The sequence below is a fragment of the Cricetulus griseus genome, unplaced genomic scaffold (assembly GCF_003668045.3).
Source record: "Cricetulus griseus strain 17A/GY unplaced genomic scaffold, alternate assembly CriGri-PICRH-1.0 unplaced_scaffold_1, whole genome shotgun sequence".
Lineage (NCBI taxonomy): Eukaryota > Metazoa > Chordata > Mammalia > Rodentia > Cricetidae > Cricetulus > Cricetulus griseus.
Window position 1 is genome coordinate 10,216,256 of NW_023276808.1, and position 12,738 is coordinate 10,228,993.

Consider the following 12,738-nt stretch of genomic DNA (forward strand, 5'->3'; position numbering starts at 1 on the left):
CTAAGAAAAGCTGTCTTGTATAACTGTTATTGTATTTCCCCCTGGAGTTAAGTCTTTCTCCTACAGTAATAAGCAGACAGCTTTTTAGCCTGGCCATTGAGACTAGCAGCAGAAGCACCTGCCTGTGGAAGTTCTTGCTTTATCACTTCAATACCATGCTCCCCAGAATGCCTCAACTCAATGCATGGCTTTCTATGCAGAAAGACACTTTCACACTATTGTTTCACTAGGAGGACTCATTAGATGCTTACTTATATATGCACACATTTATGGTTAAGTGCACATGTTCATTTATGTGCAACTCAAGGCTTTGGGTGATTCTTGATTGGCCAGCAAGAGTAACCACATTGTTTTCCTTGATTCGTGGCACCACCTAGTGGCCAAAGTTAATACATCATTTTGTATTCTGACCCATCAAAAATTACTCTTATCCTGATTTGTATGTGTAGACCATAATTAACAGGTATGCATTTAATCAACACACCATGCAGAATTATGAACAAATTTTCCACAGAACTTAAAATGCAAAAAATAGTATACAATTTGACTTTAGATTTCAGAACTCACAACCTTGGCCCAAGAACTTTCTACTAAATTTCTAGAGGGTATAGTGCATAAGAGTCTAGTAGATGAGTGCACTGACTAAGAAAGAACATTTCTGGAAGGGAGTGAAGGAATTGTCCTGTAGTGCTGTACAAAAATTATGCAAGAGGCAGCCAGGTGGAAGACAGACTTGAGGTGGTCTTCAGGGAAAAACGGATAGACGTACTTGACTAATGAGCATGTTTCTATCAAAGAATCCAGACATGAATCCTGCAATTCTTTGATTGTACTGAAATGTAGGAACAGTGTTCAGAAGATTCCTAAGTGGGCACTCCAGTCAGTTAGAGAAAGAAGACAAAATACCAGTGAATTGAGTCCTTCCTGGGAATGTGCCTAGACAACAAAACCACTGACCATCAAAGGGCTGGGGACTTCAATTTCTCAAAGCAACATGATTGCAAATGTGCTAAGTAAATGTTTATAGATCCTAATCCCAAACCAAATATAACTCAAATCCCTCCACTCAGTGAACAATAAAGAAAAATCAATAAATAAATTGTGATATCATTACATTCAAGTCACTGGACTCCAAAGGGTAAATAGTAAGAATTACCTCACTGTAGGTGCTGGAAAGATATCTTAGAGGTTAAGAACACTGACTGCTCTTCCAGAGGTGCTGAGTTCAATTCCCAACTACCACATGGTGGCTCACAACCATCCATTATGAGATCTGGTGCCCTCTTCTGATGTGCAGATATTCATGGAAGCAGAATGTTGTAATCATAATAAAATCTTTAAAAAATTTACCTCACTTATGAAAAGTAGAACCAAGTCCATCTATTCACCTTGATTTTTAAAAATTTTACATATGTGTTGCTGCTGATGGTGTGTGTGTCTGTGTGTGTGTGTGTGTGTGTGTGTGTGTGTGTGTGTGTGTGTGTGTGTGTGTGTGTTATGTGTATGTTTGTGAACAATTTGCAGCAGTCAATTTATCTTTCTACCATGTGGGTCCTGACACACATCAAATCTTCAGATTTGGGAGGAAGCATCATTATCCAACTGATCCATCCTGCCAGCACAGGATGTTTATTTCTCATTTGGAACTCAATCTAGAACATTCCATATAATTCAGAAAATTAAAGTATTAAAAACAGCAAGAGGAGAAGAAAGGCATGGAAGTCAAATGTGTTCTTTTTTTCTTTTTGGTTATTTGAGACCTTTTTTTCTGTGTATTCCAAGCTGACATGCAAACCTAAACATGCCCTAAATTGACTTCAGACTGCAATCCTTTCCAGAAGCCTTACAGGGCCTAGAAGACACATCCCACCATGCCCAAACCTCAAATATGGTACGGTAATTCATGTTGTAAAATAGAGAATAGAGAATATTGAAAAATAATCAATAAAAAAATAACATGGGATCTGTGTGATTCCTGGTTGAATACAGACACTTGCCACTAAATTTGTTAACCTGAGTTCAATTCCCAGAAGCTACATGGTAAGTGACAATTGGTCTCTTGATCTCTGGAAGTTGTCCTCTCTTTTTAGATATAAAGATGCCTTTTAGTAACAAAATTTGCTTAGTACTGGATCAAATGTTTAAAGAGGCCAAGACACATAGGCATGACCAATGTGCAGAATATAGAAATACTCCTTGAAAAGCTTGCCTTGTAATTCAAACCACTTTCCTGTGGAGCATCAAAATTCTTGTTTCTCTGTGTTAAGCACACAGAATAAAGAATCAGGATGATGCCCCACAACATTTGCCTATGTATTAGAAAGCCATCCTGAGGTATATGGAAGGAAATCATGATCTATCTGGCCCTATGGGATGATGGAAAAAGAGATAAATGGAAATAGAAGCTGTGAGCAGTTTCTGCTCTGAACTGTAGACATCAATGTGGAATTTTTGGCAGATGGAGTGGTTCTATTTTGTTGGTTTTTGGAACTGAGGTCATAATTAAGAGGAGCACTTGGGGGCACTCGTATTGTGCCACTAAAGGTAATTTCTTGCACTGGTGAAAGACAGACCAGAGGGAAAACAGTTGCCAATAATGTTTTCATTAATCAAGAAAGAAAGTCAGAGGTTCAAAGACGATCAGAAAGCATCTTAGTTCTGACCACAAACAATGCCAACTGGAGATGCAGTGTTGTTATTCCCATGACCCTCCGGGCAGCTTCCTGGAAACCTAAGTGTTTGTGTTTGGGGGGAGTATGGTTGCAAAGCTGAAACTTAAAGGAATTGATGGAAGGGCACCACTAGGAGTGGAGCCTGCAGCTTAATTTGACTCAACATGGGAGACCTCACCTGGACCAGACACGGACAGGATTGACACATTGATACCTCTTTCTTGAATCCGTGGGTGGTGGTGCATGGCCATTCTTATTTGGTGGAGCGATTTGTCTGGTTAATTCCAATAAGGAAGGAGACTCTGGCATGCTAACTAGTTAAGTGACCCTGGAGTTGTCAGCATCCCCTAACTTCTTAGGGTGACAAGTGGCATTCAGCCACCTGAGATTGAGCAATAACATGTCTGTGATGCCCTTAGATGTCCGAGGCTGCATGCACACTACACTGACTGGCTCAGACTGTGCCTACTCTATGCCAGCAGGAGAGAGTTACCCATTGAACCCCATTCATGTTGGGGATCAGGGATTGCAATTATTCCCCATGAATGAGGAATTTGAAGTTAGTGCAGGTCATAAGCTTGCATTAATTAAGTCCTTGCCCTTTGTTCACACCGCCTGACACTACTACCAATTGGGTGGTTTGGTGAGGCCCTCAGATTGGCCCTGCAGGGGTCTGTCTGCCCATGGCCCTGGCTGAGTGCTGAGAAGAAGTTGAACTTGGCTATCTAGAGGAAGTGAAAATCCCAGCAAGTTTTCTGCAGGTGAACCTGCAGAAGGATCATTAAGGAGAGAACAGGGGTGGTGGGGCTCTGGCACTGAGCCTACATATACCAGAACGTGTCCCTGGTTCTGTTGTGCTCAGAGGGGGAGGAGGAGGCATGGTGGTGATGAAGCCAGTGTGGTTTGGTACATGTCTCCTGGTATTGGGTAGTTTCTGGTACCTGGCTATCATTTTCCAGTGTTTAAAGAATCCAGGGGTTGCAGATACCCTTCGGTCTCCAGGTTCGAGTTGGGTGGCAGATGGCCCATTGGGGGGTGTCTGGTGGCGACTCCCTGGGACTTCAGTTCCTTCAGTGGACAAGGCCATTCCCAGGTCTCGCCATGGTCTGGGTTGGGAGCACCCGTTGAGAGTCCATGGGGCTTGCCATGGGCGCCCTGCTTGCCTGGTGCTTTGCTAGTAAGGGGCCCTGAGTCATTCTGCATCTTTTTCCCCAGTCCTGACCCTCTCTAGAGTTTGTGTTGTCTCTTTCTTCTATAACTAGCTAGCTGGCCTGAGGGGAACCCCTACTCCATCCTCCCCTTCACTCCTGTGTCCATTGGAAGTGTCTGCAGTGGGGGACGGTGGTGGGACCATGACGCTGTCAGCTCCCATTGGGTAAAGTTTGTCTCTTCCCACATCCAAAACATTGACTCTTAGAGATGCATCACTCGGCTCCTGCATTGGTGAAGAGTGCAGCTAGCTGTGAGAATAAATGTTAATTGGAGGACATTGATCATCAACACTTGGAATGCACTTGCGGCTCAGGGTTCCTCCAGGGTCTATGCCTGTCTGAGCATAGCTTGACAATCAATCGTCCCCGCCCTCAGTGCACTCTTCTGGGTTGTGTGGCTGGAGGTTAGCTTTAATGACCCCTCGCGCGGGCCCTCCATCTCCCTCAGTTCCGATATGTGTTGTGTGGCTTGGTGGTGGGTGGTCATCCTCGATGTCTCCCATGTGAGCCTTGACCAATGTCCACCCCTGCCTTTCCCTTGTCTTCTTCGCGATGCTCTGCTCCTGCCTCCCCTTTGACCCATTGCAGCCTTGGCCACCTCAGCTCCCTGAGCCTCCTCGGTTGTGGTCCCTTGTGGAAGCCATAGTAAACCAGGATGTCCAAGGAGTCAGAGGTTGTGCTTATGGTGCTGTGTATGCCAGGCGCCTACAGGACGATCAGCTCTCTGGGTGAAGCTGCTGGTCTATGGTACATGTCTTGGGAGGGGTTCACAGTGCGCCCTGGGCACTCTCTACTCCAGCTGAGGCTTCTGCAGCCGCCATTGTGTGTGTGGATGAGAAAGAGTGAGTGCAGAGCAGAGGCAGCACATGGCAAGAGGTGTGGTCCCTTCTTGTGGGGGGGGTGGGGGCGTCATCATGTGGGGCTTGGAGAGTGGATGCAGTGCAGTCCAGTCTAGGGGAATTGGCTGCTAGAGCGAGGCAGGGCTGCCCAACTCTCTCTCAGTGACCCCGCTGGCCCCACCCCCCCAAAGCTGTCTCTCCTCCTCCCTCCAGGAGGGCTGCACAAGCCCACAAGGGTTGTCTCCAGTGTCTCTGGTAGTTCTAGCATCTCTCTTCCTCCATCTCCCTCACCTGTGGATGCCTGCTCCATCAGAGTTATTCAAAGAGTCAATACCAATTCCTGCTAAAGTGATCAATATATTGGGAAAAACATTCCTGTGGACATTTAAAGACACACTTAAGAGTAAAAAGACAATTCAAAGAAAACTTACAGGATGAAGAAGATATTTGCAAAGAATCTGTGTGACAAGAATGTCGCACTTTTTCTCTTTTTTGCTTTATTGAGACAGTGTTTCTCTGTATTGTTTTAGAGGCTGTTCTGGGACTTGTCTGTAGACCAGGGTGGCCTCAAAAACTCACAGACGTCCACCTGCCTCTGCCCCTTGAATGCTGGGATTAAAGGTGTGCACCATTAATGCCCGGCTTGAATCTTGCACTTCTAACATGCAAAAACCTACAGAAAGATGGGTAGCACATGGGCTAGAGAGATAACTCAGTGATTAAGAGCACTGACTGTTCTTCCAGTAAATCCTGAGTTCAATTCCCAGCAACCACAAGGTAGTTCCCACCAGTCTTTACTGAAACCTGGTGCTCTCTTCTGGCCTGTAGACATACATGTAGGCAGAATTCTGTACATAATAAATGAATAAATAAATCTTAAAAATGGGGAGAAACTCTGTACTGAAAAAACAAAATAAATAAATAAAATATTAAAAAGATTGATAACACAACTTTCAAGCCAAGTGTGAAGAACAATTTCCTCAAAGATAAAAATTATCAATAAGCACATGAAAAGATGTTAAATGTACTCACTTATGGAGATGAAAATCAATTTCAGGAGATACCACCTCATTCTCAGTTTTGTACAGCTATAATTAAAACATTCAGATATTATATAGAAGAATTCCATGGAACCAGAAGCCTAATGCCCAGCTGCTGAGATTTAAATAAGATAGCTGCTAGGAAAACAGTCTAGTAGTTCCTCGGTACCTGAAGCAGATAGTTATCATAGAGTCCTCAGTTTATAGATGGGAGCCTATGACAAAGAAATTTGTTTCCACACCTTGAGCACAAGTGTTTGTAGTGGTATTGTTTATAATGCACAGGAGACATGCACAATACAAACTAATGAATAATTTGTGTGTGTGTGTGTGTGTATACCAATGACTTTTTATTTATAGACACTCAAATCTTAATTTCATAGGACTTTCTTGCATCACGAAAAGTGATTTTTGAAACCACTGAGAAACACAGAGACCATTCTTAGCTCACAGGCCACGCAGAACACATGGTGTGGCTGGGTCTCATGTACACAGTCACTTCCTAAACTCTGATCTAAGTAGTTTGTGACAATTATTTTCTGGCATGGACGTAATGTCTACTTCCTTATTACGTGAGATCAATAATATACAATTTGCTTAAGGCTTTGTCTAAACTGCTGGTGTATAAATTTTTAAGACAAAAAATTTAAAATGATTTATGTTAAAATTAAATACTAAAGAAACAAACTGTCCACGTTTCATTTATTTCTTGATGTCACATCTATACAGCTCACACACACAGCAGGACCCACACCTTGGCTTCACAACAGCACCAGGCTGCACTTCTGGTTATAATACAGCAGGGGCAAGGTGGCTGGGAAATGTACATTTATACACTTCATATAAGTTAAAGGTGGCTACACTATGACCTAGGGTAGCAAAGGCAAGACTTGGACCCACTGCCTGGACCACTTGTGTCTGACCTATTAAAAATGTACCCAGTCATTAAAAAAGGCCAGTTGGTGAATAGGCCACGTATGAAATATGTCATGCAAAATTACCCATTTATCGTTTTAAAAAATAATATTTAGACTTTAAACCTTTGACCAACTTGTCATGTGGATTTACATTATGGTAGCAAGAAGCACACTTGCTGTACTTCAGCAACCTGACTAACATTTTTGTTTTTTTTGTAAACCATAACATTTTTGTTAAAACATCCATTCAAATCTCTTCTTTATACATCTGTTAGGTTACTTCCAAGTCACTCCCCAACTCCCAAAACCAGTCTGACACTTGCTGACATGTTAAATCTGAACCTATATTTGTAGTTTCTAAAAATGCAGATCTGCAGACTCAGTTTGGTTACAGGTACACCATGACGACACATGCCATCCCAAGGAGAGGATCCATTCCTAACATTCTCTAAAAATACGAATCTGACCATCCTCAGACTTCTGAAAAGGCAGCGACACCATAAATACACTGGCGGGTTCTGTTCTCACCTGTGAATATCCACAAGCTACCTGCTGTAAGCCCTTTCTTTCTTGGACTTTTCCAGGGCTTTGTCCAATGTTTTCTCTTTCTCCCTGACATTTGGGGCAGTACCACTTGCCCTTTGGTGTATGGTTGAGTCCCACACAGGAAAAGTGGAACCACTCGATGGGGCACTCATGGTTGTCGCAGCCTATCATCTCTCCATAGGAGACCTGATTGCACACACAGTAGGTGGGCTCCTTGGGGTCCATGGGGAGGTCTGTGGGAGAGGCTTCCCTCTCTGCTTTGGCCTTGGAGCGTTTCTTCCTCTTTGAGGTTTTTGCTTTCTTCTCCTTGGGCGTTCCTGAGGTGATGTCGTCATGCTCCTGATTATTAGATGCATTTTCTCTATTCTCATTGTTTCGCTGCCTCAGGGACCTCTTGTTATTCTGCTTGTCCGCCTGAGTGATTGCATCACTCCTGGACTTGTCCTTGCCGGGCTTGCGGCTGCTGCTGGTGCTGTCACTGATGTCCTGGTGTGCTTCGAAGAGCTCCATGTGACTGTCCACCTGCATGGTTCGGTTCTCCACCAGCTCCACCATCTGACTTACAATCTGGATCTTCTCATCGCCCAGCTCCTGGCTGCGGATCAGGGCCCTCTGGATGCGGTGCAGCACTCGCCACTTCCGGGTGCTGTGCATCTCACGCTTGAACTTCTCAGAGGAGTCATCCAATTCTTTCAGGATGTCTTGGTATTGGGCGTCGATCTCCCGCATCAGCGAGATGTTCCTCTGCAGGTCGAAAGGCAGAGACTCGATGGAGTCCAGGTAATCCTCCACATAGTTCACCAGGTGGATCTGCTCCCTGTTGGCAGACTCGACACGGTTAACCCCGGAGTTCCCAGGCGACTCTGCAGCTTTCCTCTTCCTCCACCCCCCTGCCCCCTTCAAACAGCACTGCAAAATGCAAAGCTCTCACCCTGCCCTGCCGACAATCTCCCCCAGCTTCTTCATCCAAGCACGCCTGCAGCTAAAATTAGGCTCTCCCAGAGGCACTTCCATGCCTTGTGGACCCCAGGGCCTGCAGGCGCTGACCGTGGCCATGAATAATCTTCTAAGAGAGCATATCCTGAAGTTCTTTCCTGTGCTTTTGTTAAGCATAAAACAACAGCACAAGTGCAGAAGTCAGAGGACAACTATTGTGAGTAGCTTCTCTGTGTCCACCATAGGGGTCCCAGCAATGAAAATCAGCACTTGCCTACAGCAAGCACTTTACCTGATGAGCAATCTCTTTTTCCTTCCTTCCTTCCTTCCTTCCTTCTTTCCTTCCTTCCTTCCTTCCTTCCTTACTTCCTTCCTTTCTTCCTTCCTTCCCACTTTCCTTCCTTCCTTTCCTTTCTTCCTTCCCACTGTCCTTTCTTTCTCTCTCTCTCTCTTTCTTTCTTTCTTTCCTTACTACTTTCCTTTCTCTTTCAAAAAGCCTGTTTCCCTCCCCTCTTCACAGCTCTTTCCACTCCCACTTGCATCCTTCTTTTCTCCTTCTTTCCTCCTCCTCCCTGTTACACCACTGCTGGCAAAAAGAGAGCATTTCTTCTGAACCAAATTTGGGACACTGTTTTCTATCTGTGAATTTGTTTATAGGCAATGTCATCCTGGTTCCTAAAATTGAAACTATATCTGAGGGTTTACTTTACTGAAAATTACATCTGCCAAAGCTGGCTGTTTAAATCAGTGTGGGAAAACTTGTCAAGTATGAATGATGCCCTAGGTTCAAGCATCAGCAAAGAGAAAATAGAGGATCTGAAATCATAAAGCTTAAAGAAGAGAATCTGCCTGCAAATGAACTTCTCAGTTTCAGATAATTTATTTATTTTGTCTTGTGCCTGGTTTCAACAGTTTCATTCACATACACAATGTACCTTGATCATTCCCTTTCCCACCCATTTGATTCCCATTGCCTTTCTCTCTCCTAATTCTGCTGGATAGCTTACTGATCTATTTGGTTTGATCTTACAGACAGTTCATAAACCTCCATGTCATTTGTGGAAGACATCAGTTTATTCCATTACCTCTTCCTGGAAGAATGGATTCTTTACATGCAGATTGCAGGTGGGATTCCTCAGTGTTTCCTAGTATTGAGAAACTAGGTAATCCCAGAGGCAATATAAACACAATAGGCTAAAATGAATAGACAAAGATTCTGTCTACCATATTCCTGCTTGCATAGTAATCTTTCTAGGCCTGAGTGCCTGGAGTTGAGTATACTATAGAAATCCAAACTCCCACATTCCAAAGTCATGAATATTTGCTTTGTGGTCAACAGGGTGAACCTGGTCGGTCAGCTCACCTTCTCTCACTTCAAATGAATTCTGCACTCGGGATGAGAAAAGGTATAACAGGAGGAAATGGTAAGTAAATTCAACTTCACAAAACTTATATTGATGTAAATCATTTTGTTGGCATATCAGGAGAAAAGTCATGTGATCAGGACAAAACCAACGGTAAGTACTAAAGGAGGGACACCATTCTTGCTTGAGGAAAACATGATTTTCTAAAGAAATTAAGTGCTGCCCTAAATCAGCCAATAGACCACAATCAAAGGTCTGAAAAAATTTTTATGAAATAAGACAAACAATATTGCAGAATTTACATGGAAAAGAAAAATGACAGAATGGCTAATGATTTGTTGGAAAGGCCTGACTGGGCTTTGGTCAGATGACTAGAGCTCATGGCTGTTCATTTACCTTAACTAACCACAGAAGTTTAAATAGTAAGAAATGGGGACGGTGAGAGTCATTTCATTAGAAAGGACCAACAGGTGGAAAAAGAACACACTAGAACCTGCAAAAGTAGTATATGACATTTTTTTTTCTTTTCCAAATGAAGACATGGTATAAACACATTACAGACTGGCTACAAACACCCCCAAAGTAACATTTTAAGGACTATAATAAGACAGCCCAACCCAAATCCTATCCCAAACAAACAATAATCTCTAACCCTAATCCTACATTAAACCTATCTTTAACCCTAAACCAAAACCTATCCTGAACCCTGAATTGCAACCCTAACCCTAACCCTGAACCATACTCCTAACCCTACCCCTATTCCTAACCCTAACCATAAATCTGCAACCTAACCATAATTCTTACCCTGAACCCTACCCATAACCATAACCCTTACCCTATCCTTAAACCCTAACAATAAACCCTAATCCTATCTCTGAACCCTGACCCTAACCCTAAACTTATACCCTAAACCTAACCCTAACACTAACCCTGAACCCAAAACCTAAACTTAAGCCTAACACTGAAAACTAAACCTAATCCTAACCAAACCTCAAACCTTAAACCTAACCCTAAACAAACTCTAAAAATAACCATGAACCCTAAACCTAACAATATCCCTATCCCTACACCTAACCATACCCTAATACTAACAATAACCCTAACACTAACTGTGAACACTTACCATGAACCCTGACCCTAACCCTAACACTAAACGAAAGCCTAACCCTAAATGCAACTGTAACATAACCCTAAACATGATCGTTAATCCAAAAACAAACCGTAAACCTAACCCTAACCCTATCTCTAACTCTAATATTAAACCTATCTTTAACCATAAGCCTAAACCTAAAGCTGAACCCTGAGTTGTAACCCTAACCCTAATCTTAACCCTGAATTATAACCCTACCCCTGAACCCTACCCATAACCATATTCCTAACAATAACCTTAATTCTTAATCCTAACCCTAAATGAGAACTCTAACCCTAACACTTACACAGAACCCTATCCATAAACATAACCCTTACCCTATACCTAACCCTAACCCTGACCCTAACCCTAAACTTATCCCCTAAACCTTACCCTAGCACTAAACTTGAACCCTAAACCTAAACTTAAGCCTAATACTGAAAATTAAACCTAACACTAACCCTGAACCATAAACTTAACCCTAAACAGAATTCTGAACCCTAACACTGAACCCTAAACTTAACCCTATCTCTAACCTTAACCTTGAAACCATATCCCTAACAATAACTATGAACACCAACACTCAACCCTGAACCCTAACCCTAATTATAAAAATGAACCCTTACCCTGAACCCTAACCCTAACCCTGAACCCCAACCCTAACCCTGAACCCCAAACCCTAACACTACCCCAAACCCTAACCATGAACCTAACCCTAACCCTATCAGTAACCCTAACCATAACCAAAACCCTAAACCCTGACCCTAACCCAAACCATAACCATGCATCCTAACACTAACCATAATCCTAACCATGAACCTTAAAGCTAAAACAAACCTTAACCCTAAAGCTAACACTAATGGCAACCCTAATAATAACCATAACACTAACCCCAACCCTAACCCTGAAACCTAAACCTAACCCTAAACTTAATCCTAACCCTAATACTAACCTCTAACTCTAACTATAACCCTAAACCTAACCATAACGCTAAACCTGAACCCTAACACTAACCCTAATCATAACACTAACCCTAAACCTAACACTGAATTGTAACCCTAACTCTACCCTAACCCTAAACCCCAATCCGAACCCAACCCCTACCCCTAACCCTAACATTAACCCTTCCCTGAACCCTATCCCGAACATTAACACTTACTCTGTCCCTAAACCTGACACTAACTCTAACCCTATGCCTGAACCCTGAAATCTAACCCTAATCCTAACCATGAACCCTAACACTAACCCCTAACCTTAACCCTAAACAAAATAACCCTAACCCTGTACCCTGAACCCCAACACTAACCCTAAATCTAACTCTAACCCTAAACCCTAACATTAATACTAACCCTAACCCTAATCCTAACCCTAACCTCAAGTGTAACATTGAATAAAACATAAACATAATCCTAATCCTTACCCTAATCCTGAACCCTGAACACTAAACCTAATCCTAACCCTAACCCCAAACATGAGTATAACCTTAAACCTAAACATAAGTATAACCGTAAGCCTGATTCTAACCCTACCCATAGTTTCTCAAAGTCAACATCCCATTTGTGTAACCTTACCTTTTAGCTTGACTTCTCTTCATGGCTGAGGTCTTTGAAGGTTTCGGCAGAGGAAGGGTTCCGGGCACTGCCTTTGTCTTGCATCCACTTTTGCTCATTTGGTCTTCTAGTAATACTCAAAAGTCAGATATTTCCCTCCTTCTCTGCCTTGGCAAGTGTTCGATGAAGAAAAACAAATTCAGATTACAAAAGTGAACAAAATTGAAATGCAGCACAGGCAGCAGCTCAAGACCACTTTTGATGTCCAGAGCCTGACTTTATTCAGGGTTTCAGGTGGAACAAGTTGTACACTGGCTGCTGGTACACTGGCATGCACATTTTTGGGGGAGACAACACAGGTAAAGTTCTCTGTGTTACCTGATCAAATGCACCTGAGCAGAGGACTGGGAAGGAAGGGGCATGAGGAAGGGGAGGAGGCAGCCAGAGGGCAAGGGAACAGAGGGAGGAGAGCAGCAAGGGAAGCCTTGGAGGAAAGCAGAGAGACAGGAGAGGGGAGTAGGGGAAGTGGCAGGG

At 43.1% G+C, this 12,738-nt stretch overlaps 1 pseudogene; it reads right to left on the reverse strand.

Annotated features, from left to right (window-relative positions):
* Positions 1-7,224: 7,224 nt before the first annotated feature.
* Positions 7,225-7,969, reverse strand: LOC118237681 (annotated as a pseudogene).
* Between the last annotated feature and the right edge of the window lie 4,769 nt (positions 7,970-12,738).